A 27052-nucleotide genomic window follows, 5' to 3' on the forward strand; every position below is an offset into this window, starting at 1 on the left:
TCAAAACGGACCTATTTTGCATATCCCACCATACCATGAGACAAGCATGTCTTCATCACTGGAAAAGAGAAACGGTTGATATTGATTTCATTTAAAAGCTTACAAACAGGGTTGTCAAACTATTTTATCATTTCTGGAGAGAAAAAAAATCATGAATTCAGATTTTTTTTCATATTCACATACCGTACCAGTCAGAAGTTTGGACACCTACTCATTGAAGGGTTTTTCTATATTTTTACTGTCATCAAGGCAAAGGGTGGCTACTTTGTTTAACACTTTTTTGGTTACTACATGATTCCATGTGTGATTTTTTTGATTTCTTCACTATTATTCTACAATGTAGAAAATAGTCAAAATAAAGAAAAACCCTGGAATGAGTAGGTGTGTCCAAACTTTCGACTGGCACTGTATGTTGTAGCTTAGACCCTGTTTTACATCATCTTAGGTTTTTGTGTTGTGCCTGCATTGGTTGAGACACCACATGCTCTTGAATACAGGGTGGGTGTCATGTTTTGGCTGATAAATGTACTACAATGGGAATGCAATAAACATTTCAACTTTCAAATGGTACCACCAGACTGGACCATTGACCCTTTGGTCCAGGATCAGATCAGAAACCTTGCCTGGTCCATAACCTTTCCATAAAATCCTTTCCCTTATACAAATGGTACCACCAAGATATGTTTTAAAATATACTGTCAATCCTCCATAGGAAATCTATTGAAATCATAGAAATATAGATCATAGAATAGACATGACCATTAAAAGTTGACATTTATCAATGGGTGGACCGGCGGTCATCTTTGTGTTAGTAATTAGAAGTTACAATTTCAATTCAATTAAAATGTCAATGGTGTACCAGCTAAATTCCTGTTGTCTGAATCGATAGAATTCAAAGAATTGACCTACGATTGAAATGCACCCACACCGTATTCAACAGCATGAAATGTCTCAACCAATGGAGGGTACAACACAAAAACCTCGGATGATGTGAAATAGCATGTAAGTTACAACATATACAAAGAAAAATAGGAGTTTACGCGTTAAGATATTTTTAAACCTTTAACGTTTAACACTTACCATATTTATTTTAAAAAATATATATAATAATAAAAAATATATTTTCCAGTGATGAAGACATGGATGTCTCATGGTTGAGTGAGTGCAAAATGGTTGAAATTGGAGAACTTTTATCTCCTGAATGTTTTGGCATTCAGGTCCAAAAAGTCACTTTGACAACTTTTTCCATTGGCAAACATGTCTGGAAAGTTCTGTTTAAAATCAAAAGAGATGCTGTTAAAAAGGGATTCAATTCAACTGGATTTAATCTCTCTAATGCACTTGCTCAAATCCACAGTGATGTCAGAGATAATAGTCAAGACAACAATGCTATGCCCATCAGAACCAAATGACTGACCAACATTGCAAAATCAAACCAACATGTTTTTGAGGTCTAGCTTTGGCAAGTACTGTCTGTTCAGTGATATTAATGTCCCAGTGTTGCACATGTATTCAAACAAATAAAAACGACTCTAAAAAGGAGTTGGGTGCCACTTGACTTTAATGCTACACAGATGTCCATCTCTCCACGTTGGAGTGTCCCGTGTTCCCTTAACTGGCCCACAGGCAAGGTTGTATCTGACACACACACACACACATCAAATCACATTGTATTTGTCACATGTGCCGAATACAACTGGTGTAGACTTTACCGTGAAGTGCAGAGTTTAAAATAGTAACACAGGAGGAATAAAACTAAATACACACGAATGTATCTATTTACAGTACCAGATCAATGTGCAGAGGTACGAGGTATTTGAGGTAGATACTGTGTATATACATGAATGTAGGGTAAAGTGACTAGGCATCAGGATAGATAAAAAATAAAGTGTGTAAAAGTGTGGGTGAGTGTGCGAATGTGTGTCTAATGTGTGTGTGTGCATGTGTTGTGTCGGTATGCATGTGTGTGTGTTACGTGTGTGTGTGCGTGCGTATGTAGTGTATGCGGTTTTGTGTGCGAGTGTTAATGTAGTGTGTGAGAGTGAGTGTGTATATAAACTCAGCAAAAAAAGAAATGTCCTCTCACTGTCAACTGCGTTTATTTCCAGCAAACTTAACACGTGTAAATATTTGTATGAACATAAGATTCAACAACAGACATAAACTGAATAACTTCCACAGACATGTGACTAACAGAAATTGAATAATGTGTCCCTGAAAAAAAAGGGGGGGGGGGGGGGGGTCAAAATCAAAAGTAACAGTCAGTATCTGGTGTGGCCACCAGCTGCATTAAGTACTGCAGTGCATCTCTTCCTCATGGACTGCACCAGATTCCGCAGTTCTTGCTGTGAGATGTTACCACACTATTCCACCAAGGCACCTGCAAGGATATTTCTGGGGGGAATGGCCCTAGCCCTCACCTTCCAATCCAACAGGTCCCAGACGTGCTCAATGGGATTGAGATCCGGGCTCGTCGCTGGCCATGGCAGAACACTGACATTCCTGTCTTGCAGGAAATCACACACAGAATGAGCAGTATGGCTGGTGGCATTGTCATGCTCGAGGGTCATGTCAGGATGAGCCTGCAGGAAGAGTACCACATGAGGGAGGATGTCTTCCCTGTAACGTACAGCGTTGAGATTGCCTGCAATGACAACAAGCTCAGTCCGATGATTCTGTGACACACCGCCCCAGACCATGACGGACCCTCCACCTCCAAATCAATCCCGCTCCAGAGTACAGGCCTCGGTGTAACGCTCATTTCTTCGACGATAAGCGCGAATCCGACCATCACCCCTGGTGTGACAAAACCTCGACTCGTCAGTTAAGAGCACTTTTTGCCAGTCCTGTCTGGTCCAGCGACGGTGGGTCTGTGCCCATAGACAACGTTGTTGCCAGTGATGTCTGGTGAGGACCTGCCTTACAACAGGCCTACAAGCTCTCAGTCCAGCCTCGCTCAGCCTATTGCGGACAGTCTAAGCACTGATGGAGGGATTGTGCGTTCCTGGTGTAACTCGGGGAGTTGTTATTGTCACCCTGTACCTGTCCCGCAGGTGTGATGTTTAGATGTACTGATCCTGTGCAGGTGTTGTTACATGTGGCTGCCACTGCGGGGACGATCAGCTGTCCATCCGGTCTCCCTGTAGCGCTGTCTTCGTCTCACAGTACAGACATTGCAATGCATTGCCCTGGCCACATCTGCACTCCTCGTGCCTCCTTGCAGCATGCCTAAGACACGTTCACACAGATGAGCAGGGACCCATGGCATCTTTCTTTTGGTGTTTTTCAGAGTCAGTTGAAAGGCCTCTTTATTGTCCTAAGTTTTCAAAACTGTGACCTTAATTGCCTACCGTCTATAAGCTGTTAGTGTCTTAACGACCGTTCCACAGGTGCATATTCATTAATTGTTTATGGTTCATTGAACAAGCATGGGAAACAGTGTTTAAACCCTTTACAATGAAGATATGTGAAGATAATTGGATTTTTACGAATGATCTTTGAAAGACAGGGTCCTGAAAAAGAGCCATTTCTTTTTTTTGTTGAGTTTGAACAGCCTATGGGTTGGGTAGCTGTTTAGACACTTGCCAGCTGGTCTGCGCATGCTTTGAGAACGCGCCCTGTTATTTTGTCAGATCATTAACCTGTTTAAACGTTTTGCTCACATCGGCCACAGAGAGCAAGATCTCACACACACACACTCCTGCCATCCTGGCCTCCACGTTGCTCTCCTGCAGGGCCTCCCCTGACTCCCCTCTGGTTCGGCAGAGGGCATGGGCTGGCACCCCCTACAGAGACATTGTCCACAGTTCTGTTTCTATGGCCACACCACTAGAGCTGAAAAAAAAGAGAGAGATCTACCCATAGGCAAGGATAGTGAGGGAGAGATAAAAAAAGGGGGGATATAGAATTTCACTGTTTGTGTGGCTGTGTATTGGCTTAGGAGAACGCTACGTTCTGAAGTTGAGCCATTAGTGTCTTATTACCGATATTGCACATCTGCGCTATGCAGGGATGACTAACCACAAATATTACTAACTAACTCATGTCTCAGCGCCGGTAAACTGACACTCAGCAGTCTCATACGCCTGCTCTGTGCGACCAGAGCTGTTATGGCTGATGAGTATGACCGTGCAACAGTGTTGCGCTGCGTGGGCTGACCACATGCACACTCAGGCTGCAGCCCTGGCAGCCCTGACACTGTTAAGAGCACAAGGCCACAGACAGCCGAACCGAGACACCGGCTCCATATCAAACACGGCTCGGCTGCACTGTGGGCGAATGGAGGAACACGTTACTATGCTGTATTGAGTTAATTTGCTGGAAATCAAAAAGTGATCGTTTCGTGTCCTATTGCAAGCTCTCTTCCTGTAACCTTTGGTGAGAGGCTTGTTAAAGCTGACACCTGCAATGCTGTGGTGGGGTGTGCACTGTGCTAAATAAGGAGAAGCTAGGAAGATACTGTCACTAATATAAGTCATAAGACATAACAAAATGAAATAGATATCCAGGTGTCTTGTGTTCTCACACAGGAAGAAACACAAATGTCAAGAAGGAAGTTTTGAGATTGGGTACTCTTGTCGTGGTGGTTTCGATAAGGAAGCAAGGCAAGATGGTAGCGGTGCAATATTCAGGATGGGGACTTTTATTTTAAGTGAGAATAGGGAAATAAAAAGCATTTTAGTCATTTAGCAAACACTTATCCAGAGAGACCTAAAGTTCATTAATCTTTAAAGGGAAACTCCACCATTTTTCAACCTAATTTGTATTTCTCCAGCACAATACCATTGTCTACACATGTGAAAACCTTCGCATTTCTACATTTTGTAGAAAAAATATATACATTTAAAAAAGTTCTACCCGATGACATGGTGTCGTGGGGAGCAAGAAGATGCCCTCCCTCTGCCTAGAAACGTGTTGCAGGTTTTGAAAATCCCCGTTTAAATTTGTATTTTATTTCATCCTAACCTGTCATGTCACAGAGAAGCATTTTTTAGGACTTTTCTTCATATCTTTTTAACCACAGATCATAGAAACGCGCCGTTTCACATATGTAGACACTGGTATGGTGCTGGAGATAATGAATACAAGGTTGAAAAGTGGCAGAATTGTCCTTTAAGGTAGCAAGGTGAAACCACATATCATAGCTACTTATGACATTTTTCCTGAATTAAGAGCAAAGTCACTGCTGGAAAGACAAGCGCGAGTGTTGGTTCAAGAAAGGTGTTTTTTTATTTTATTTTTATGTATCAACACTAATGTTGCTGACAGTACACACTAATCCGGTTATTTCAGGTTGGTCAACATTGAACAGATAGGATAGAGGTTGTTTTCATCATAGAATCACAATTATAGAATCTCTATGGTTTTCACTACAAGAAAGTACAGTCTCTGGACAGAGCTGTTAGTAGTTCCTCTTGAAGATGCAGCTGCAGAGTATGGAGACCCAAAAAACCCAGCTGGTATTTGGGAATATCCGGCATCAAGTAATGTGCAACCACGAAGACGGTGGTAAGCTGGAGGATACCAGCCAGGATGAAGAATATCCCAATGACGAACATCACCTTGGCCCTGGACCAGTTACTCTTGACGCAGTTGGCGCACTTGGACCAAAGATGGCCCCAATCAATCCCAGAGATCAAAGGACGGTTGAGATGGAGGTGATCATCATCAGGGCCCCACTGGGAGGGTCCAAAAATAACAACTAAATCGACGGCACAGGACACTAGGGAGACTATCCACCAGAATGATGCCAATCTCACTAGGGGGCACAAGCTGGACAGTATAGCTCCTCCGATCAGGAGCAGGGACGCTGCCCCCACAGCTGAAGTAGATCAAGCCAGTTTTCATCGAGAACACTTCTCATCCGGGTGGTGTAGCTATGAGTATACCAGCCAGGATGAAGAATATTCCAGTGATTATTATCAACTTGTCCTTCGATGGTTCCTCTTTGATGCAATTGGTGCACTTGGCTCCGATGATGAAGACCAGAACCCCCCAGAACCCCCAAGATGATGGCGATGATGGTCATGGCTAAGGCCGGGGCTGCAGGTCCTGGGGAAGGAGGGAGTCGTAGAACTTACTGTCCCATGAGCAATCAGCTCATCCAAAGGCCCTCCCAGATGACCTGAGGGAAGAAGGCAGTCACTCTACACATGGGCAAAGCAGAGGCTACTATGGAGATGATGCATCCTATGACTCCCGAGGTGATGCCCACAATCTTCTTCAAAGAGTTACTCAACAAAGAGGTTTCTAGAAAAAGGGGAGATATTCAACTGTTAGAGAAGATTCTATACAGTGCCTTCAGAAAGTATTCACAGCACTTGACTTTTTCCACATTTTGTTGTGTTACAGATTTAAATTAAAATAGATTAAATTGAGATTTTTGTTCACTGGCCTACACATATTACCCCATAATGTCAAAGTGGAATTCTGTTGTAATTGATCTGTATTGTTTTTTTTACACATTAATTAAAAATGAAAACTGAAATGTCTTGGGTATGCTGGTAATCATTAAGAACTGGGGAGTTTTTCAGGATAAAAAAAGATACGGAGCTAATCTAGGCAAAATCCTAGAGGAAAACTTGCTTCAGTCTGCCTTCCACCACACTGGGAGCTGAATTCACCTTTCAGCAGGACAATAACCTAAAACACAAGGCCAAATCTACACTGGAGTTGCTTACCAAGAGTGGCTGAGAGTGGCTGAGTTACAGTTTTGACTTCAATCTACTTGAAAATGTATGGCAAGACCTGAAAATGGCTGTCTAGAAATGATCAACAACCAATTTACCAGTGCTTGAAGAATGTTTAAAAAAAGAATGAGCAAATGTTACACAATCCAGGTGTGGAAAGCTCTTAAAAGACCTACCCAGAAAGACTCACAGCTGTAATCGCTGTCAAAATGTGCTTCTACAAAGTATTGGCTCAAGGGTGTGAAAATGTATGTACAGTGCCTTGCGAAAGTATTCGGCCCCCTTGAACTTTGCGACCTTTTGCCACATTTCAGGCTTCAAACATAAAGATATAAAACTGTATTTTTTTGTGAAGAATCAACAACAAGTGGGACACAATCATGAAGTGGAACGACATTTATTGGATATTTCAAACTTTTTTAACAAATCAAAAACTGAAAAATTGGGCGTGCAAAATTATTCAGCCCCCTTAAGTTAATACTTTGTAGCGCCACCTTTTGCTGCGATTACAGCTGTAAGTCGCTTGGGGTATGTCTCTATCAGTTTTGCACATCGAGAGACTGACATTTTTTCCCATTCCTCCTTGCAAAACAGCTCGAGCTCAGTGAGGTTGGATGGAGAGCATTTGTAAACAGCAGTTTTCAGTTCTTTCCACAGATTCTCGATTGGATTCAGGTCTGGACTTTGACTTGGCCATTCTAACACCTGGATATGTTTATTTTTGAACCATTCCATTGTAGATTTTGCTTTATGTTTTGGATCATTGTCTTGTTGGAAGACAGATCTCCGTCCCAGTCTCAGGTCTTTTGCAGACTCCATCAGGTTTTCTTCCAGAATGGTCCTGTATTTGGCTCCATCCATCTTCCCATCAATTTTAATCATCTTCCCTGTCCCTGCTGAAGAAAAGCAGGCCCAAACCATGATGCTGCCACCACCATGTTTGACAGTGGGGATGGTGTGTTCAAGGTGATGAGCTGTGTTGCTTTTACGCCAAACATAACGTTTTGCATTGTTGCCAAAAAGTTCAATTTTGGTTTCATCTGACCAGAGCACCTTCTTCCACATGTTTGGTGTGTCACCCAGGTGGCTTGTGGCAAACTTTAAACAACACTTTTTATGGATATCTTTAAGAAATGGATTTCTTCTGCTTCACAACAGTATCTCGGACCTGCCTGGTGTGTTCCTTGTTCTTCATGATGCTCTCTGCGCTTTTAACGGACCTCTGAGACTATCACAGTGCAGGTGCATTTATACGGAGACTTGATTACACACAGGTGGATTGTATTTATCATCATTAGTCATTTAGGTCAACATTGGATCATTCAGAGATCCTCACTGAACTTCTGGAGAGAGTTTGCTGCACTGAAAGTAAAGGGGCTGAATAATTTTGCACGGCCAATTTTTCAGTTTTTGATTTGTTAAAAAAGTTTGAAATATCCAATAAATGTCTTTCCACTTCATGATTGTGTCCCACTTGTTGATTCTTCACAAAAAAATACAGTTTTATATCTTTATGTTTGAAGCCTGAAATGTGGCAAAAGGTCGCAAAGTTCAAGGGGGCTGAATACTTTCACAAGGCACTGTAAATTAGGTATTTATTGATTTCCTTTCCAATACATTTGCAAAAATGCCTAAAAACATGCTTTCACTGTCATTATGGGGTGTAGGTGGGTGTGGGGAAAAAAATCATATTTAATCCATTCTGAATTCAGGCCGTAACACAACAAAATGTGGAAAAGTCAAGGGGTATGAATAATTTCTGAAGGCACTATAACTCTAGGATCTTCCGTCTTTACAAAATTCCAGAACAACATCCTCTTCCAAATGCTCTTACCTTCCAATTCTTCTGTAACTGGAGATCGGAGTCTGTCAGAAACCAACTATGTCTGATCGATGCTGTGATCTCACTTAAACATGTTGTCATGGAAACAAGAAACCAGGCCCCTCTCCACCTGCAGTTTGCAATTTGCCGAAATGCGTATCCAGGGTATAATATATGTTTTTAGGCCATAACCTTCTTAATGGAAGGAGTGGAGAGAGGCAGTGAGTCACTCACAGCAGCACAGGCGGCCTTGAACACAGAGGAGCAGACTTGGTGACCCAGGTCTGTATGGAGTGGGATGGGGGCTGGCGTAGGTAGGCATGACTCACCACACAAACAAGTAGATACCACCGAGGCCTGGGTAGGGTGGGTGGGGGAGGGAGGGGGTTGACGATATACTGTTGGCAGATATCACAAGAATGATAAAAAATAACCATTGTACTGTGTATAATGTTTTTTTTTTAAACTGGCAAATAAAAAATATATCAACCATGCATAGTGCATACCAAGTCATACATGTTTATATGCTTTTTTTGCACAACGCACCCAGGGGACAGTTGTCCGGCACTGTACTGAGACCGGTGCGGCGTCATGAAATGACCGTGCTACCTTGATCTGTTACCCGTAGCAACAGAGTGGAGGTTCTGAGTGTCCGTTACCTCACATTAACAAACACCCCTCTCCACAGTTGTGACTAGATGGGAGTACAGCTACGGACAGAAGTGACTTTTCGTAGAAGGTTAGGAAAGAATATGAGCTGGCCCTAACCCTTTCCTAACCTTAACCCAATTCTCCTAACCTGCTATGTTAATTCTCCTAACCTGCTGTATAAGTTATCCTAACCGATGGACTCCCTTGTGTCTTTACTCCAGCCCCCTCCCCGACCATCACCTCTCTAGCCCCTCATACACTGAGCCGTCCTCAGCCACTGTTAGCCTAAACTCGTTCTCTAACTCTTTGCTACAGTCCCTCCAGCCTCAGAGAGGGAGAGATAGAGAGAGAAAAGGGTGATGTCAGGCCTGCCCTTTCAGAGTGAGCTCTGATTGGATTGAAGATCTAACCTGTCTCCCACTGCTACAAGGGACAGTGATTATACGCACCAGCTGTGACAGTGCCCTGGCCCAGGGCTTTGATGAGTAACAGAGGCTTGTAACATTTCCTACTACCAGACAGATTTCCACAAGCACTCTGCAAGGGATTAAACTCATATCTCACTGAGAGGCAGGGGGGGTGGGGGGGGGGGGAGGACATAGAGAGACAGCTATGGGAAAAGAAATAGGATATCCACTGCATGAGCTGCCAGACAGCACCTAGACTAGAGTAATAATTGATTGGGCATTTCCTTAACACTAGCCTCACAACACAGTAGGAATAGCAGAAATATCCTCTTAGACTCAAAGGCAACGCAACTAAATGACTGTCTGCAGCATCACAAAAAGAAACGCGACAACTATTTAGTCAATAGCACAGTCCTTCAGGAGATGTTATCCTACTATACTATCATATTGAAGTTGTGTTGCATTCCAACATAACACCATGAGGTAGTCACATGATAGACATGCAAAAACTTTCCCAGGTGTTAACAGCATTGTAAGCTATGAGGAAAAGAAGACACCGATGTTCCTCATGGCAGGGGAAGCACCCAACATAAACTACTAAGGTTGACTTCATTATGCTCTATAGGAGGAAGTATCTATTGTTAACTACACAGCAAAGTCAGTAAGTCTGCAGAAATATCCAGCATTCAAAGTTATGACTGATCTGCCTGCTGTAAGTCCTGAAAATGTTTTTTTGTCTCCTTTATACAGTCTTGGTGTTGTGTTGGTACAACTGTTGCTACCATACTTCCTGTCTGAGATGAGATAGTGAGTTGAGAGGAAACACAGTCCTCTAAGACCTCTGCAGGCCTTCATAACACATTAACAACAACGTTTCGCTGTACGATTAGCGCAACTAACGATACCCCTCAGGCCATATGTGGGTAAAATATCGAAATTATTCTCAGAAACCAGTGACACGTTTCTCTATTAGCAATTATGATCGACTTACGTTGTGAGGAAACAAACATCAACCCCATCGGTTGTGTGTGATCTGTGGGTCAAGTAAGCATGTGATGATATTCAAAAGACACGTGTACTGCATCCTGTACGGTGGTCACAGAGACAGTCAAGCTGGGATGTGTCTATAGTCTAATACCCACCAAGACTCGCCACGTATTTCTGTTGTGACATAGGCTAATGTGGCCTAGTCAAAGTCCAGACCTAATTCCAATTGAGATGTTGTGGTAGGACTTGAAACGAGCAGTTCATGCTTGAAAACCCACAAATGTCACAGAGTTAAAGCAGTTCTGCATGGAAGAGTGGGCTAAAATTCCTCCACAGTGACGTGAGAGACTGATCATCAACCACAGGAAGTGTTTGGTTGGAGTCATTGCAGCTAAAGGTGGCTGTCACATCTGTTCCCGCTCCCCCTCTCTGGCGCTTGAGGGCGCCAGGCTCCCCATCAATACGCACACCTGTCACTATCATTACGCGCACCAGCGCTTCAATGGACTCACCTGGACTCCTTCACTTTGTTGATTGCCCCCTCTATATCTGTCTGTTCCTCAGTTTGTTCCGCGTGTCAGCATTAATGTCGCTTTGTTCCCCCTGTCCAGAAGCTGTCCGTGTTCTGTTTCCTGTCTGTCATTTATTATTCACTCCCTGTACTTCCTTCTCGTCTTCCAGTATCTGTCCTCACAGTGGCACAAGCAGTTATTGAGTGTAAGGGGGCAATTACTTTTTCCACACAGGGGCATTGGGTTTTGCATAATTTGGTTTATGAAATCAAATAAATAAGTATCTAATTCTTGTGTTATTTGTTCCCTCATGTTTCCTTTATGTAATATTAGGTTTAGGTTGAAAATCTGATAACATTCAGTATCAAAAATATGCAAAAGTAGAGAAAATTAGAAAGGTGGCAAATACTTTTTCACAACCCTGTATATTTCCTGGTTCAGTAGGCCTACAAAGACATACATGACATATTCTAAAGCTTAGGTAAAGATAAGCATGAGGCAAATCTGACACCTAGTGGTAAAATGAAGCCCTTACAGATGTATATTTGTATGGACTATGATAGAAGATGGAGAGGATAGCTAGAGCAGGTTTCTCCAACCTTGTTCCTGTACAGCTACCGTCCAGTAGGCTTTCACTCCAACCCTAATCTAGTGCAACAGAATCCAATAATTAGCTGGTTGATAAACTGAATCGGGTTAGTTACAACTGGGGCTGGAGCGAAAACGTACAGGAGGGTAGCTCGCCAGGAACAGGGTTGGAGAGCCCAGAGATAGAGGATGCTGGTTCTGTACAATAAAAAGAAAACAGGTGTCTCATACAGAAGCACAAGAGGAATGGGGCCATAAGCAGTGTAAGGAGATGTCATCTGCTGATACAAAGGCCCCTAAGAGCTGGATGGCCCCAGGGAGATGGCATGAAGTCGTGTTGTAGAGGCCTCTGCTCCTGACTCTGTGGGTCTTTCCTGCTCCACGAAGCACTCGGACCTCCTAAACAGGCAACATTATATTTCGTCCCGCCCGGCCCATTTAGAGTCCTTTGCCAGTCTCCTTTCTATCCTGGTTTTGGCACGGAGCTCTCACAGGCCCAAGTGTTAGTCTCAATTGTAGAGGTAAATAAATAAACATCATGAGGTCTCTAACAAGGAAAACCCTCATTTGATTGTATTACTCATATGAAACCAATCTCTTTACCTTCCTAAAAGGATTCATCTGTTTGTGTGTCTCATTTTGTAATTACAATGCTTGTTTATCATGTACAGTTGAAGTCGGAAGTTTACATACACTTAGGTTGGAGTCATTAAAACTCGTTCTTCAACCACTCCACAAATTTCTTGTTAAACTATAGTTTTGGCAAGTCGGTTAGGACATCTACTTGTGCATGACACAAGGTATTTTTCCAACAATTGTTGACAGACAGATTATTTCACTTATAATTCACTGTATCATAATTCCAGTGGGTCAGAAGTTTACATACACTAAGCTGACTGTGCCTTTAAAAAGCTTGGAAAATTACAGAAAATTATGCCATGGCTTTAGAAGCTTCTGATAGGCTAATTGACATCATTTGAGTCAATTGGAGATACCTACCTCCAAACGCCTGAAGGTACCACGTTCATCTGTACAAACAATAGTAGGGACCACACAGCAGTCATACTGCTCAAGAAGGAGACGCGTTCTGTCACCTACAGATGAACATACTTTGGTGTGAAAAGTGCAAATCTATTTCAGAACAACAGCAAAGGATCTTGTGAAGATGCTGGAGAAAACAGGTACAAAAGTCTCTATATCCACAGTAAAACAAGTCCTATATCGACATAACCGGAAAGGCCACTCAGCAAGGAAGAAGCCACTGCTCCAAAACCGGCATAAAAAAGACAGACTACGGTTTGCAACTGCATATGGGGACAAAGATCGTACTATATGGAGAAATGTCCTCTGGTCTGATGAAACAAAAATAGAACTGTTTGGCCATAATGACCATCGTTATATTTGGTGGAAAAAGGGGGAGGATTGCAAGCCAAAGAACACCGTCCCAACCGTGAAGCACGGGGGTGGCAGCCTCATGTTGTGGGGGTGTTTTGCTGCAGGAGGGACTGGTGCACTTATAAAAAATAACAAATAGCAAATAACAAATAACAAATAGATAACGTCATGAAGAAGGGAAATTATGTGGATATATTGAAGAAACATCTCAAGACATCAGTCAGGGAGTTAAAGCTTGGTTGCAAATGGGTCTTCCAAATGGACAATGACCCCAAGCATACTTCCAAAGTTGTGGCAAAATAGCTTAGGGGCAACAAAGTCAAGGTATTGGAGTGGTCAGTTACACCAGCTCTGTCATGTTACGGTGCGTGAATGAGGACCCAAAAGCGAATTAACTTAAACAGAGCTTCTTTAATTACCAAACATAGGTAGGCTCAGACGGACCGGCAGATTCCGACAGGACAAGACAAGGTTACAGCAAACATGACGACAGTCTGGTTCAGGCATGAAACACAACAAACAAGAATCCGACAAGGACAGGAACAAAAACAGAGAGAGATATAGGGGACTAATCAGAGGGAAAAGGGGAACAGGTGGGAGAAGGGGTGACGAGGTAGTCAAGAGGAGACAAGGAACAGCTGGGGGAAAGCGGGGGAGAAAAGGTAACCTAACAACGACCAGCAGAGGGAGACAGGGTGAAGGGAAAGGACAGAGACAAGACACAACATGACAGTACCCCCCCACTCACCGAGCGCCTCCTGGCGCACTCGAGGAGGAAACCTGGCGGCAATGGAGGAAATCCTCGATCAGCGCACGGTCCAGCACGTCCCGAGAGGGAACCCAACTCCTCTCCTCAGGACCGTACCCCTCCCAATCTACGAGGTACTGGTGACCACGGCCCCGAGGACGCATGTCCAAAATTCTACGGACCCTGTAGATGGGTGCGCCCTCGACAAGGATGGGGGGGGGGGGGGGGGAAGACGAGCGGGGGCGCGAAGGACGGGCTTGATGCAGGAGACATGGAAGACCGGGTGGACGCGACGAAGGTATCGCGGAAGAAGAAGTCGAACTGCGACAGGATTAATGACCCGAGAAATACGGAACGGACCAATGAACCGCGGGGTCAACTTGCGAGAAGCCGTCTTAAGGGGAAGGTTCTGAGTGGAGAGCCAAACTCTCTGACCGCGACAATATCTAGGACTCTTAGTTCTACGCTTATTAGCAGCCCTCACAGTCTGCGTCCTATAACGGCAAAGTGCAGACCTGACCCTCTTCCAGGTGCGCTCGCAACGTTGGACAAAAGCCTGAGCGGAGGGGACGCTGGACTCGGCGAACTGAGATGAGAACAGCGGAGGCTGGTACCCGAGGCTACTCTGAAAAGGAGATAGCCCGGTCGCAGACGAAGGAAGCGAGTTGTGGGCGTATTCTGCCCAGGGGAGCTGTTCTGACCAAGACGCAGGGTTGCGAAAAGAAAGACTGCGTAAGATGCGACCAATAGTCTGATTGGCCCGTTCTGCTTGACCGTTAGACTGGGGGTGAAAGCCGGAAGAGAGACTGACGGAAGCCCCAATCAAACGGCAAAACTCCCTCCAAAATTGAGACGTGAATTGCGGACCTCTGTCCGAAACGACGTCTGACGGAAGGCCATGAATTCTGAAAACATTCTCGATGATGATTTGTGCCGTCTCTTTAGCAGAAGGAAGCTTAGCAAGGGGAATGAAATGAGCCGCCTTAGAGAACCTATCGACAACCGTAAGAATAACAGTCTTCCCCGCTGACGAAGGCAGTCCGGTGACAAAATCTAAGGCGATGTGAGACCACGGTCGAGAGGGAATAGGAAGCGGCCTGAGACGGCCGGCAGGAGGAGAGTTACCGGACTTAGTCTGCGCGCAGACCGAACAAGCAGCCACGAAACGACGCGTGTCATGCTCCCGGGTGGGCCACCAAAAACGCTGGCGAATGGAAGCAAGCGTACCCCGAACGCCAGGGTGGCCGGCTAACTTGGCAGAGTGAGCCCACTGAAGAACGGCCAGACGAGTAGGAACGGGAACGAAAAGAAGGTTCCTAGGACAAGCGCGCGGCGACGGAGTGTGAGTGAGCGCTTGTTTTACCTGCCTCTCAATTCCCCAGACAGTCAACCCGACAACACGCCCCTCAGGGAGAATCCCCTCGGGGTCAGTGGAGGCTACTGAAGAACTGAAGAGACGAGACAAAGCATCAGGCTTGGTGTTCTTAGAGCCCGGACGATAAGAAATCACGAACTCGAAACGAGCGAAAAACAGCGCCCAACGCGCCTGACGCGCATTAAGTCGTTTGGCAGAACGGATGTACTCAAGGTTCCTATGGTCAGTCCAAACGACAAAAGGAACGGTCGCCCCCTCCAACCACTGTCGCCATTCGCCTAGGGCTAACCGGATGGCGAGCAGTTCGCGGTTACCCACATCATAGTTACGTTCCGACGGCGACAGGCGATGAGAAAAATACGCGCATGGGTGGACCTTGTCGTCAGAGAGGGAGCGCTGAGAAAGAATGACTCCCACGCCCACCTCTGACGCGTCAACCTCGACAACGAACTGTCTAGAGACGTCAGGTGTAACAAGGATAGGAGCGGATGTAAAACGATTCTTGAGGAGATCAAAAGCTCCCTGGGCGGAAACGGACCACTTAAAGCACGTCTTGACAGAAGTAAGGGCTGTGAGAGGAGCTGCCACCTGACCGAAATTACGGATGAAACGACGATAGAAGTTCGCGAAGCCGAGAAAGCGCTGCAGCTCGACGCGTGACTTAGGGACGGGCCAATCAATGACAGCTTGGACCTTAGCGGGATCCATCTTAATGCCTTCAGCGGAAATAACAGAACCGAGAAATGTGACGGAGGAGGCATGAAAAGTGCACTTCTCAGCCTTCACAAAAAGACAATTCTCTAAAAGGCGCTGGAGGACACGTCGAACGTGCTGAACATGAATCTGGAGTGACGGTGAAAAAATCAGGATATCGTCAAGGTAAACGAAAACAAAGATGTTCAGCATGTCTCTCAGGACATCATTGACTAATGCCTGAAAGACAGCTGGAGCGTTAGCGAGGCCGAAAGGAAGGACCCGGTATTCAAAGTGCCCTAACAGAGTGTTAAACGCCGTCTTCCACTCGTCCCCCTCCCTGATGCGCACGAGATGGTAAGCGTTACGAAGGTCCAACTTAGTGAAAAACCTGGCTCCCTGCAGGATCTCGAAGGCTGAAGACATAAGAGGAAGCGGATAACGATTCTTCACTGTTATGTCATTCAGCCCTCGATAATCTATGCAGGGGCGCAGAGACCCGTCCTTCTTCTTGACAAAAAAAAACCCCGCTCCGGCGGGAGAGGAGGAGGGGACTATGGTACCGGTGTCAAGAGCTACAGACAAATAATCTTCGAGAGCCTTACGTTCGGGAGCCGACAGAGAGTATAGTCTACCCCGGGGGGGGGGGGTGGTTCCCAGAAGGAGATCAATACTACAATCATACGACCGGTGTGGAGGAAGAGAGGTGGCCCTGGACCGACTGAACACCGTGCGCAGATCGTGATATTCCTCCGGCACCCCTGTCAAATCACCAGGCTCCTCCTGTGAAGAAGAGACAGAGGAAACAGGAGGGATAGCAGACATTAAACATTTCACATGACAAGAGACGTTCCAGGAGAGGATAGAATTACTAGACCAATTAATGGAAGGATTATGACAAACTAGCCAGGGATGGCCCAAAACAACAGGTGTAAAAGGTGAACGAAAAATTAAAAAAGAAATGGTTTCACTATGATTACCAGAAACAGTGAGGGTTAAAGGTAGCGTCTCACGCTGAATCCTGGGGAGAGGACTACCATCCAGGGCGAACAAGGCCGTGGGCTCCTTTAACTGTCTGAGAGGAATGTCATGTTCCCGAGCCCAGGTCTCGTCCATAAAACAGCCCTCCGCCCCAGAGTCTATTAAGGCACTGCAGGAAGCTGACGAACCGGTCCAGCGTAGATGGACCGACAAGGTAGTGCAGGATCTTGAAGGAGAGACAGGAGTAGTAGCGCTCACCAGTAGCCCTCCGCTTACTGACGAGCTCTGGCCTTTTACTGGACATGAAGTGACAAAATGACCAGCGGAACCGCAATAGAGACAGAGGCGGTTGGTGATTCTCCGTTCCCTCTCCTTAGTCGAGATGCGGATACCTCCCAGCTGCATGGGCTCAGCACCCGAGCCGGCAGAGGAAGATGGCAGTGATGCGGAGAGGGGAGCGACGGAGAGCGCAAGCTCCTTTCCACGAGCTCGGTGACGAAGATCAACCCGTCGCTCAATGCGAATAGCGAGTTCAATCAAGGAATCCACGCTGGAAGGAACCTCCCGGGAGAGAATCTCATCCTTTACCTCTGCGCGGAGACCCTCCAGAAGACGAGCGAGCAAGGCCGGCTCGTTCCAGCCACTGGAGACAGCAAGAGTGCGAAACTCAATAGAGTAGTCTGTTATGGATCGATTGCCTTGACATAGGGAAGACAGGGCCCTGGAAGCCTCCTCCCCAAAAACAGATCGATCAAAAACCCGTATCATCTCCTCCTTAAAGTCCTGATACTGGTTAGTACACTCAGCCCTTGCCTCCCAGATTGCCGTGCCCCACTCACGAGCCCGTCCAATAAGGAGAGATATGACGTAGGCGACACGAGCAGTGCTCCTGGAGTAAGTGTAGGGCTGGAGAGAAAACACAATATCACACTGGGTGAGGAACGAGCGGCATTCAGTGGGCTCCCCAGAGTAACACGGCGGGTTATTGATTCTGGGCTCCGGAGATTCGAAAGCCCTGGAAGTGGCCGGTGGATCGAGGCGGAGATGGTGAACCTGTTCTGTGAGGTTGGAGACTTGGGTGGCCAGGGTCTCAACGGCATGTCGAGCAGCAGACACTTCCTGCTCGTGTCTGCCTAGCATCGCTCCCTGGATCCCGACGGCTGAGTGGAGAGGATCCGAAGTCGCTGGGTCCATTCTTGGTCGGATTCTTCTGTTACGGTGCGTGAATGAGGACCCAAAAGCGAATTAACTTAAACAGAGCTTCTTTAATTACCAAACATAGGTAGGCTCAGACGGACCGGCAGATTCCGACAGGACAAGACAAGGTTACAGCAAACATGACGACAGTCTGGTTCAGGCATGAAACACAACAAACAAGAATCCGACAAGGACAGGAACAAAAACAGAGAGAGATATAGGGGACTAATCAGAGGGAAAAGGGGAACAGGTGGGAGAAGGGGTGACGAGGTAGTCAAGAGGAGACAAGGAACAGCTGGGGGAAAGCGGGGGAGAAAAGGTAACCTAACAACGACCAGCAGAGGGAGACAGGGTGAAGGGAAAGGACAGAGACAAGACACAACATGACATGTCAGGAGGACTGGGCAAAAATGTACCCAACTTATTGTGGGAAGCTTGTGGAAGTCTACCCAAAACATTTGACCCAAGTTAAACAATTTAAAGGCAATGCTACTAAATACTAATTGAGTGCATGTAAACTTCTGACCCACTGGGAATATGATGAAAGAAATAAAAGCTGAAATAAATAATTCTAACATTTCACGTTCTTAAAATAAAGTGGTGATCCTAATTGACCTAAGACAGGGAATCTTTACTAGGATTAAGTGTCAGGAATTGTGAAAAACTGAGTTTAAATGTATTTGGATAAGGTGTATGTAAACTTCAACTGTATGTACAGAAACTGTAGTAATGAGCAATACATTTTGATTCATTGTGAGGCCACCCACCATATGATCTGTCTATTTAAAGATCAGACATGGGACTGCCCTGACTAATATTGCCCTGGACAGACAGAAAGAGACGAGACATGATTGAAGAGTTGGGGACTGTCTGGTTATCTAACCAGTTATTTCTATCCAATAGGGTTCCATTCTTCCTTCAGGCATTGTATTAGCGCTAACAGAACAAGAAATTCAAAACACTGTCAGAAATCTGACAAAACATTTGAGAGACATTTCCTTGAAATGTAACTCCATGATTCCCAGAGCGATGACAAGCCATAACGAATCAATAACTTTTAAGTGGTAATTGATTCAGTTCCAAAATAGACTCAATCACAGAGTCACCGCGGGTTTATTTGAGCTAATTTTATCCCCACTCTGCTATCTCTAGGCTCTCTATCTGTCTGGTAGTGTTGGCATGTTGTGTCATACTACGCAGACAGGAAATTAACTGGCTCACTACCAAACCTTCAAGTGAAGGTTACACACACACACACACACACACACACACACTTTGGTAATAACACTACTAGATATTGCCATGTTTTTAACTTCCTCATCAACACTGGCTGTTCTGCCTCCTCACTACATCTCACCCCATGATGGTTGGATATGGAGTGGGAAACATCTCCTACGTTAGATACAATACAGGGGGCATCTTTTCCTAAAGCAATCCTTTGACATCACGACTTGGATTTGCATCAACTAACCAGTTAATTAGTAGCAGAACAGGAAGTAAAAGAATTACAGGGAACTGCAACTACTGTATATGTTCCTAACGAGGGTGTGGAATGACCTCCTAACTCAATGTAATTAGTGCTCAAAGTGGCTCTAACCACAGACCCATGTCATTACTGACAATGGGCGCAATTTGCTCACCATTTTCGGTTGGGTTTTTAATTCATCTCTATGAATATAGCAATATGATTAAGGGCCCTCTTTAACAAAAACAACAAGAAGTGTAAGACTCGAGGCTGTGCTGAGGGTCATTGTTCGGGAAAGCTGTAAAAACGGACAGGCTCACGATGACACATTTTTACCTTTGCGTTGGTACCAAAGGAAATCCTGTCCTGAGAGGACAGGAACCCATGCTGGGTGACCCTGTTCCTGTCAACAGCCCCTGAAACTGGTAGAGGATGGACTTCATACTGAATTACTGATGAGGAAACAAAGTGAAACCCTGAACAGTAGTAGGTCACACAATGTAAACAGCAGTATTGACATAAAATATTTATGGTTTTGTTATCATTAGCAATTGTATTCACCCTCTTATTTTATAGCCCACTATTTAATTGTAATAAACCAGTAACTTGCCCATAAATGCAAACTTGTTAGCAGCTCAACTACCACATTTTCTATGTGAAACCACTGGGTTACAGTTGATACAGCTGCTGCATGGCTAGAGTGACACATGTAATGGCTATGGGCATGCTTTGTCACATCTGTCACATCAATGAGGGAACTAAAGATAAAACTGGCTCTATTTCTGTCAGTCCTCAGATGGGTCCCTCTTTCTCCCCTCAGGCCCCTCGCTGTCTGCAAACCCATCCCGCCCTGGCACCTCAACACTGTCATCCAGTGGGACACGCAGCCAGCCCTGGTCCCAATGCTACGAGATGTTGCCAAATAAACCAGAACACGCCGGAAGGGGACGACTGGGGTGGGATCAGCTCTGCGAGCACACATCAGGAAGGATAGGGGTTTCCGTATCCCCCAAAACTCTTGGGAAGCACACAGTCTATTCCCCCAGTGAATCCTCTCTCTGCCCTTAACATGGGATATGTGTCCCTATACCGGGACGGTTGAGCTAACGTGCGCTAATGTGATTAGCATGACGTTGTAAGTAACAGCAAACTTTCCAGGACATGTCTTATTTGGGCAGAAAGTTTAAATTCGTGTTAATCTAACTGCACTGTCCAATTGACAAAAAATAAATAAATAATCTAATCTAATTTGTCACATGCGCCGAATACAACAGGTATTTCACCTTACAGTGAAATTCTTACTTACAAGCCCTTTTATCACAGCAACTGGTTTGATACATTCACCTCAGAAGGTAAATAATGTACTTACATTCAGTAGTCTTGCTCTGATTTGTCATCCAGAGGGTCCCAGAGATAAAAATGTAGCACAGTTTTGTTTGATACAATCAATTTCTATATTCAAAATGTAGGAACTGGGTTCTACAGTTTGTACCCCTGCTGTCTGGCTACACACCCACCCCGTCTGGCCATCTAGATGTGTGACAGTTAGTGTATAAGCTAATGATCCATCATGTATGACATTCCTGGGAGTGTGTAAACTTACAATGTTGTATTACCATATAATTTTTGTATTTTCTCTATAGTTATGTACTTGAAAATGTATTAATTGACCAATTCGGGCAGATTTGGGCAGACTTGATACAATGTTGTCCAGTATTGCAATGCTTCACTGGATCAATCTGAAACATTGGCCAAAATCTAAATTGCGCCTAAACTGCAATATTATATTATGGCCTTTCCCTTGCATTTCACAGATTATTTCAATAAATATATTAAAATAAATGGTATTTTACCAGATTTAATGTGTTATATTCTCCTACATTAATTTCACATTTCCACTATCTTCAAAGTGTTTCCTTTCAAACGGTATGAAGAATATGCATATCCTTGCTTCAGGTCCTGAGCTACAGGCAGTTAGACTTGAAAAAAAAAAAACGGTCCGATCCTGAAGAGGTTTTAATACAGGAGAACATCAGCAGTTCAGCTCCCCATAAGCCAATGCACATGATGCTCTGGAGACAGCGTTCCAGGAATATCAGCACGGTGCACAAATTATCGCTGAAGAACGGAAGGACAGAGCCTCGGTGTGTGGTTGGGAGAGTGTTCTGTAGAACAACGGAAAGCATATTGTCAGAAGAGTCCACGTTCCAAATGTTCCTGTGAGGCCCCGACTAGAGTCAGGGCTACAAAGCTGTGCGACGTTGAGAACAGCTGTCACATGTCTAGGTCTATGCTCCTCTGAAATAGACACTACATGCCCCGTTAAGGCTGCAGTGTGAATCCTGGTTTCAAGTAGATAACATGCATTTTACAAGTGTATTAGAAGCAACTACAAGCAAACAGTCATAATTAAATGACAGGAATTGGAGCACAGTTGTGTGGCAGTGACCGGGAGTAGTCGTGACAGGGACAGGCACCTGGTGGGCTGAACGGAGGTGTGAATGAGATACGTGTCCCCGCAGAGAAGGTACCGTCATCTCTGCCAGCTACGGCTTGCTGAGAAGAAAAGTGCGGCGTGTGAAAGAGTGGAGGGTCAGGTGACTGTCTGAGGACTTGTGTTGTAACATCGTCATCACGTAGGTAGGTGCTTCCTCTGCATGTTCTTATGATCACTGGCTGCAGTACTGAAGATTCCGAAGGCGGAAAATACTAAGCTAACTTACTTGGCTAACAGTTATACATTATTGTGTGAAACTGGAAGCTGGATATCAATGAGATATCGGTTATCCGTACAGTCCACATCAATTATCACAGAGTCCCCATTGTTTCCTTGTTGGCCCACTCCGAACAATAGTGCCAGGGGTTGACAGACTTACTGCTGTTCTTGCTCAGAGCCTGTTCACAGACGGGACAATTGATGACGATAACAATTATCACTGTTGAGCAACAAAAAAAAAACACAGAAAATGTATTCGTTGTATGCTTAACATGGCTTGAAATTTGTTGACCCCTAAAATCAATTGGTTTAGCATAGATTCAAGATTGTGCAAGTAATACAGTATAATCTATAGAGTAGCGCAACATGGCTCTCTCTAGCCAAACAGGTTTATCAGTCTAATCTGTTGGAGGAGACTTCAGCCCTGGTTTAAAGGACATGTTGATGTATTGGCTAGTGGCCAAGCCTACTGCACTCACTGTGTGAGCAGTATGCATTCATGGTATATACTGTACTTAAAAAGTGGAATAACGGCAAATTTCTCAAATGTGTCCATGTGCCTAAACCCCTCTGACTAGTTTTTGAACTGTCTGTCAAAGTGCGCACCTCTCTCACTCAGGGAGAGCGAGGTAGACCTAGAGCAGGAGCTACATCGCAGGGTGATACAGCCCCCGCCGCTCACTGCAGCGCTAGATAGAATTTGGTGGAATAATGCAAATCTACGACATACATAAACGCTCTGTCGCAGCGAAACGACTAAATACGATTGTGATAATATGGCATAAATATTTTATGTGACACATTTGGGTCGCTGGGTTCATCCTTTTTCCTTTTCTGAGACCTCTGCTAAGCAAGGAGGAATGGAGCCGACCTAATCCCGGCCCTCCCCCTTTTACCTTGCAACCCCATTGGAACTAATTTCACCTGCCAATGAACATTGTCCATCTTCTCTCTCTGACTGTAGGCTTCATCCCTCATCACACCAAAATACATCTACTAAAATGAGAGGGAAAGACTAGTGAGAGTGCAACATTAACGTCCACTTCCTTGAATGACACATATGGTCCATAAGGCTAATTTATATAACGCACGTTTCGTTAGATTGTAACTTTCCAACAGTAGCCAGTTGACAGCGAACATATCCTTGGAAATTCATTTCTGTTGCAGATATAATAGATAGATGCCTTCATCAGTACCTCGGCTATCGAAATGCGATGCATGCTCACTGTCCAAGTTTTCATTGGGCTAGATCAAATATGCTATTGCTACATGTATTATTAGCCTACATTTATATATTTTTTAAACTGGCAGAAAATAACGACAAATCATTTACAAAATGATGCAGAGGATTTTGTTTGCAAGCCAGGGCCAAATCGCATTCCTCGAGCGAGCAAGAGAATGTGATAATGTTGGCACATTTGATCAAACGCAAAAGTCTTCTTATAGCCTGTTTGCATGAAATACTCTTGCATCAAATACCCTACTCTTCGTACGTGATGAATGATGACCACTGCAATCATCAGCTGCAGTGTTGCTCATTGGACTACCCCGGATCATGGAATAGGCTATGTGAAAGTTTATAAAGACAAAAGGCAGACAGACACATGGAATTATTTGATTTGGGATGGATGGTTGACATGACAAAGGCAGGCTGATATTCTTATCTAAAATGTGTTGTGAATGTGTGTGTTTCGGGCACGGGACTTGAACCTGGATGGACTCGCGCAATATATTCCAAAATTCTTAACAAAATACACCAACAACATCGTTTAGTAGATAAAGGTTGTGAGGATAGTGTTTCTGATCAGATCGACAATTATCTTCTAATGTATTCGTTTGGCTACGTTGCCATCTTCAGAGCACAGCATTTTCTGCTTGGTTTCAAGAGCATCGGAAGAGAGAAATTAAATAGGCTACTAGCGAGGTCTGATGATGCTTCTGACTATATTGGAAAAGGCGTGTTGTGAAATGCTAAATATGATGCAGGCTATTTTGAAAGCTGCCAGTGTGTCTGTTTTTGCATGAGATGGCTGCTGTTTCCTCCTTGCTTGGCAGAGATCTCAGAAAATGTACAAAATGTGACCCAAATTTATCACATATGCCATCTCTCACAATTGATCGGATTTCCCGAATTTAGTATCTTCGTTGTGACAGAACGTTTATATTTGTCGTAGATTTGCGTTGTTCCACAAAGTTATATCTAGAGCTGCAGTGAGTGGGAGGCTGTATAACCATGTGATGTAGCTCTCGCTCAAGGTCTACCTCGCTCTCCCTGAGTGAGAGAGGTGAGCACTTTGACAGACAGTCCAACAACGAGGGGTTTGGGAACATAGACAAATTGTCAATATTCGCTGCTATTCCCCTTTAAGACAGGTACAGTATTAGTGATGAGAGGTGGTTATTTGAGCATAAAACATCAATCCCCCCCCCCCTTCCCCCCAAGCAACTTTGAAATATTGTGTTGTGAATGCATAATGAAAGGATACTGACGCAGACCCTTTGAAGGAAATGCAACACACACACACACACACACACACACACACCTTGTGACAATGACATGACATGCTCATTAAAACACACACTCCCACAGTGAGGTGTCCTGCAGTTCTCAGGTCAGTATGCTCCAAGAGCCCCCTGCTTACTGCTAAAGGAGCGCCGAGGCACTGGAACAGCAGATGCATCCCTTCCTCCCCCCCCATCCCTTTCACCTCTCACCCACCTCCAGTCATCCGCAGATGCCTGAGGATTTGAGCTGCGGATTAATACTGTGAAAGGGATTGTAAACAACAACAGGACTCCTATACAGTTACTGTAGTGTTACTTCAGCACTAGAACATAAAACTCATCTTTGGCCAGTAATCCCTGTGATCACCAACTCTGGCCCATCCAATTTGAAAATCCTGCGTAATAGCATACAGTAGGATATATTTTTAGGAAAGAACACTTATGTTGCTAATGTATTGTCACAGAGGCCCATTCAGGTAAAAAAAAAAAAATATATACCAAATATAAAAACAAGACACTAAGTACATTTCCAGTCCATCCTTTATTTTTAATGCTGGTTTAGGTTTTAAAGCTCGGGCCATTTATAGGCTATTTTTAACCCTCTTACCTATTACGCAACACAACACATATCCCTTATCTTGAAGATTTACAACAGGACAGGCAGGCAAACAGGGGCGAGACAATACAAAGATGGACCATGCCCGCTTTACGAGACAGGAAACATCTTTCTGAATGACATTGTTACTAGCTCTTTTAGCTTACATTTCAAAAGCAGAAGGTAGGTCTTTTCAAAATAGATTTCTTTTTCCATTTCAGTTTCCACAACTGATGACACTGAGTTGAAAATATAGATTCTTTCAAATGTTATTCAGATAACAGAAGCATAATACAATTGTCTCCTTTCAGAGCCTGGAATAGATTTAGAAACTAATACTAGACCATTATCAAAATATGAAATATTTAACATGTGTTCCCTAAATATAAGTTATGACACTATTTTTACATTGATAAGAAGCTCAACGAGAACAAACACAAGTTCAGAATTTGACCCACAGTAAAAATAAAATACTTATTTAGTATTGCTTAACAGCACTATCTTTTTATTTTACGATTACTGAACAACCTCTATAAACCTGACACAGATACTTTGTATCCAGTCTTTCTGTGTCTCACCTCGCCATTGTGCCAACCAAGGTGCTGATGCACCCTGTATGTGCTGGCTTTACGCTGACACTACCAGGATTGGACCTGATCCAGGGGGAATGGAGGTGTCATCATCAATGTGTTAGATGGAGAGGAAGGAGGGTTTCTAGCATTAATATCCTGTGAATCCCTGGGAGAAGTCACCTTAGAGTGCAGCCAGATAGATTGGGCCCCTGGGCTGGGCGGGAGGGAGGGAGGATTGGTGTGAATGGCTGTACCCTGGGCTGTTTTTAGCAGAACAGATGGCCTTGAGGTTTCACTGAGAGGGCACAAATAATTAGGACAGAAATTAAATGAGGCCAAGGTTGTTTCTGGTAGCCTGGTTAAACCCGACTGAACACTACTCTCACCATTGTACATGGTTGAGGCCAGCATTCAGTCTGGTTTTAGCCAGCCTAGGAATCTGTTTGCATCTAAATTAGTGTACCAGGAATGGATACTAGCTATCTTACTGTACACCAATCTGAATCTGAGCTCTCCAGTAATGTCAAGGCTACGAACGAATAGCAGATGAGTCAAGGCCAGCACTAAGTGACAACTTAAATGACATCCACTGCAGACTGTGTCAAGCTAATGCTCTGGTCGTCACTGTTGTGGAGACTGTTAAAATGACAGCCTATCAGTCACTGGGCATATTTCTGACTTCCTTTGAATTGAAGAAAAAAAAGAAAAGAAAAATGTTGCAAGTGTAAACATTCTCACTATATATCATAACTGTATTTCCTGGCTTGTAGAAGGTGCCGAAATGGTCGATCCCTAAAAACGTGTTCATCAGATTTAACCCTCAAGTCGTTGTCTTAAGTGTCACCACAGGAATTGTTTTAAACCCCAATGTATTTCTCAGGGACGTACAAGTGAAAGACAGGCAGAGTTAACAGCAAAATGAGATGCCCGCAGGTGTAGAGTCCCATGACCTACATAAATCCCTCACAAATCCCTCAAGGAAGGCTATTCCTTCCCGGTTTATTTTTCCCTGATAGGTTGACCTTAAACAAAATGTCAGAACAGTTTAGTTCAGGTTGAATGAGGTCAAATCAATTGGTGAAGGAGTTCTTGAAAACCATGTACAATGTTCTACTCCTTATATCAGCCTCTGACTCATCACTATATTGTGTCCA

At 44.4% G+C, this 27052-nt stretch overlaps 1 protein-coding gene across 5 annotated transcripts in view; it reads right to left on the bottom strand.

The window, feature by feature from the left end:
* Positions 1-27052, bottom strand: part of LOC110526199 (diacylglycerol kinase zeta) — a 124633-nt gene that overhangs the window by 65768 nt on the left and 31813 nt on the right. The window lies entirely within an intron of this gene.

Source organism: Oncorhynchus mykiss, chromosome 6 (genome assembly GCF_013265735.2).
Source record: "Oncorhynchus mykiss isolate Arlee chromosome 6, USDA_OmykA_1.1, whole genome shotgun sequence".
In the NCBI taxonomy this organism is placed as follows: Eukaryota; Metazoa; Chordata; class Actinopteri; order Salmoniformes; family Salmonidae; genus Oncorhynchus; species Oncorhynchus mykiss.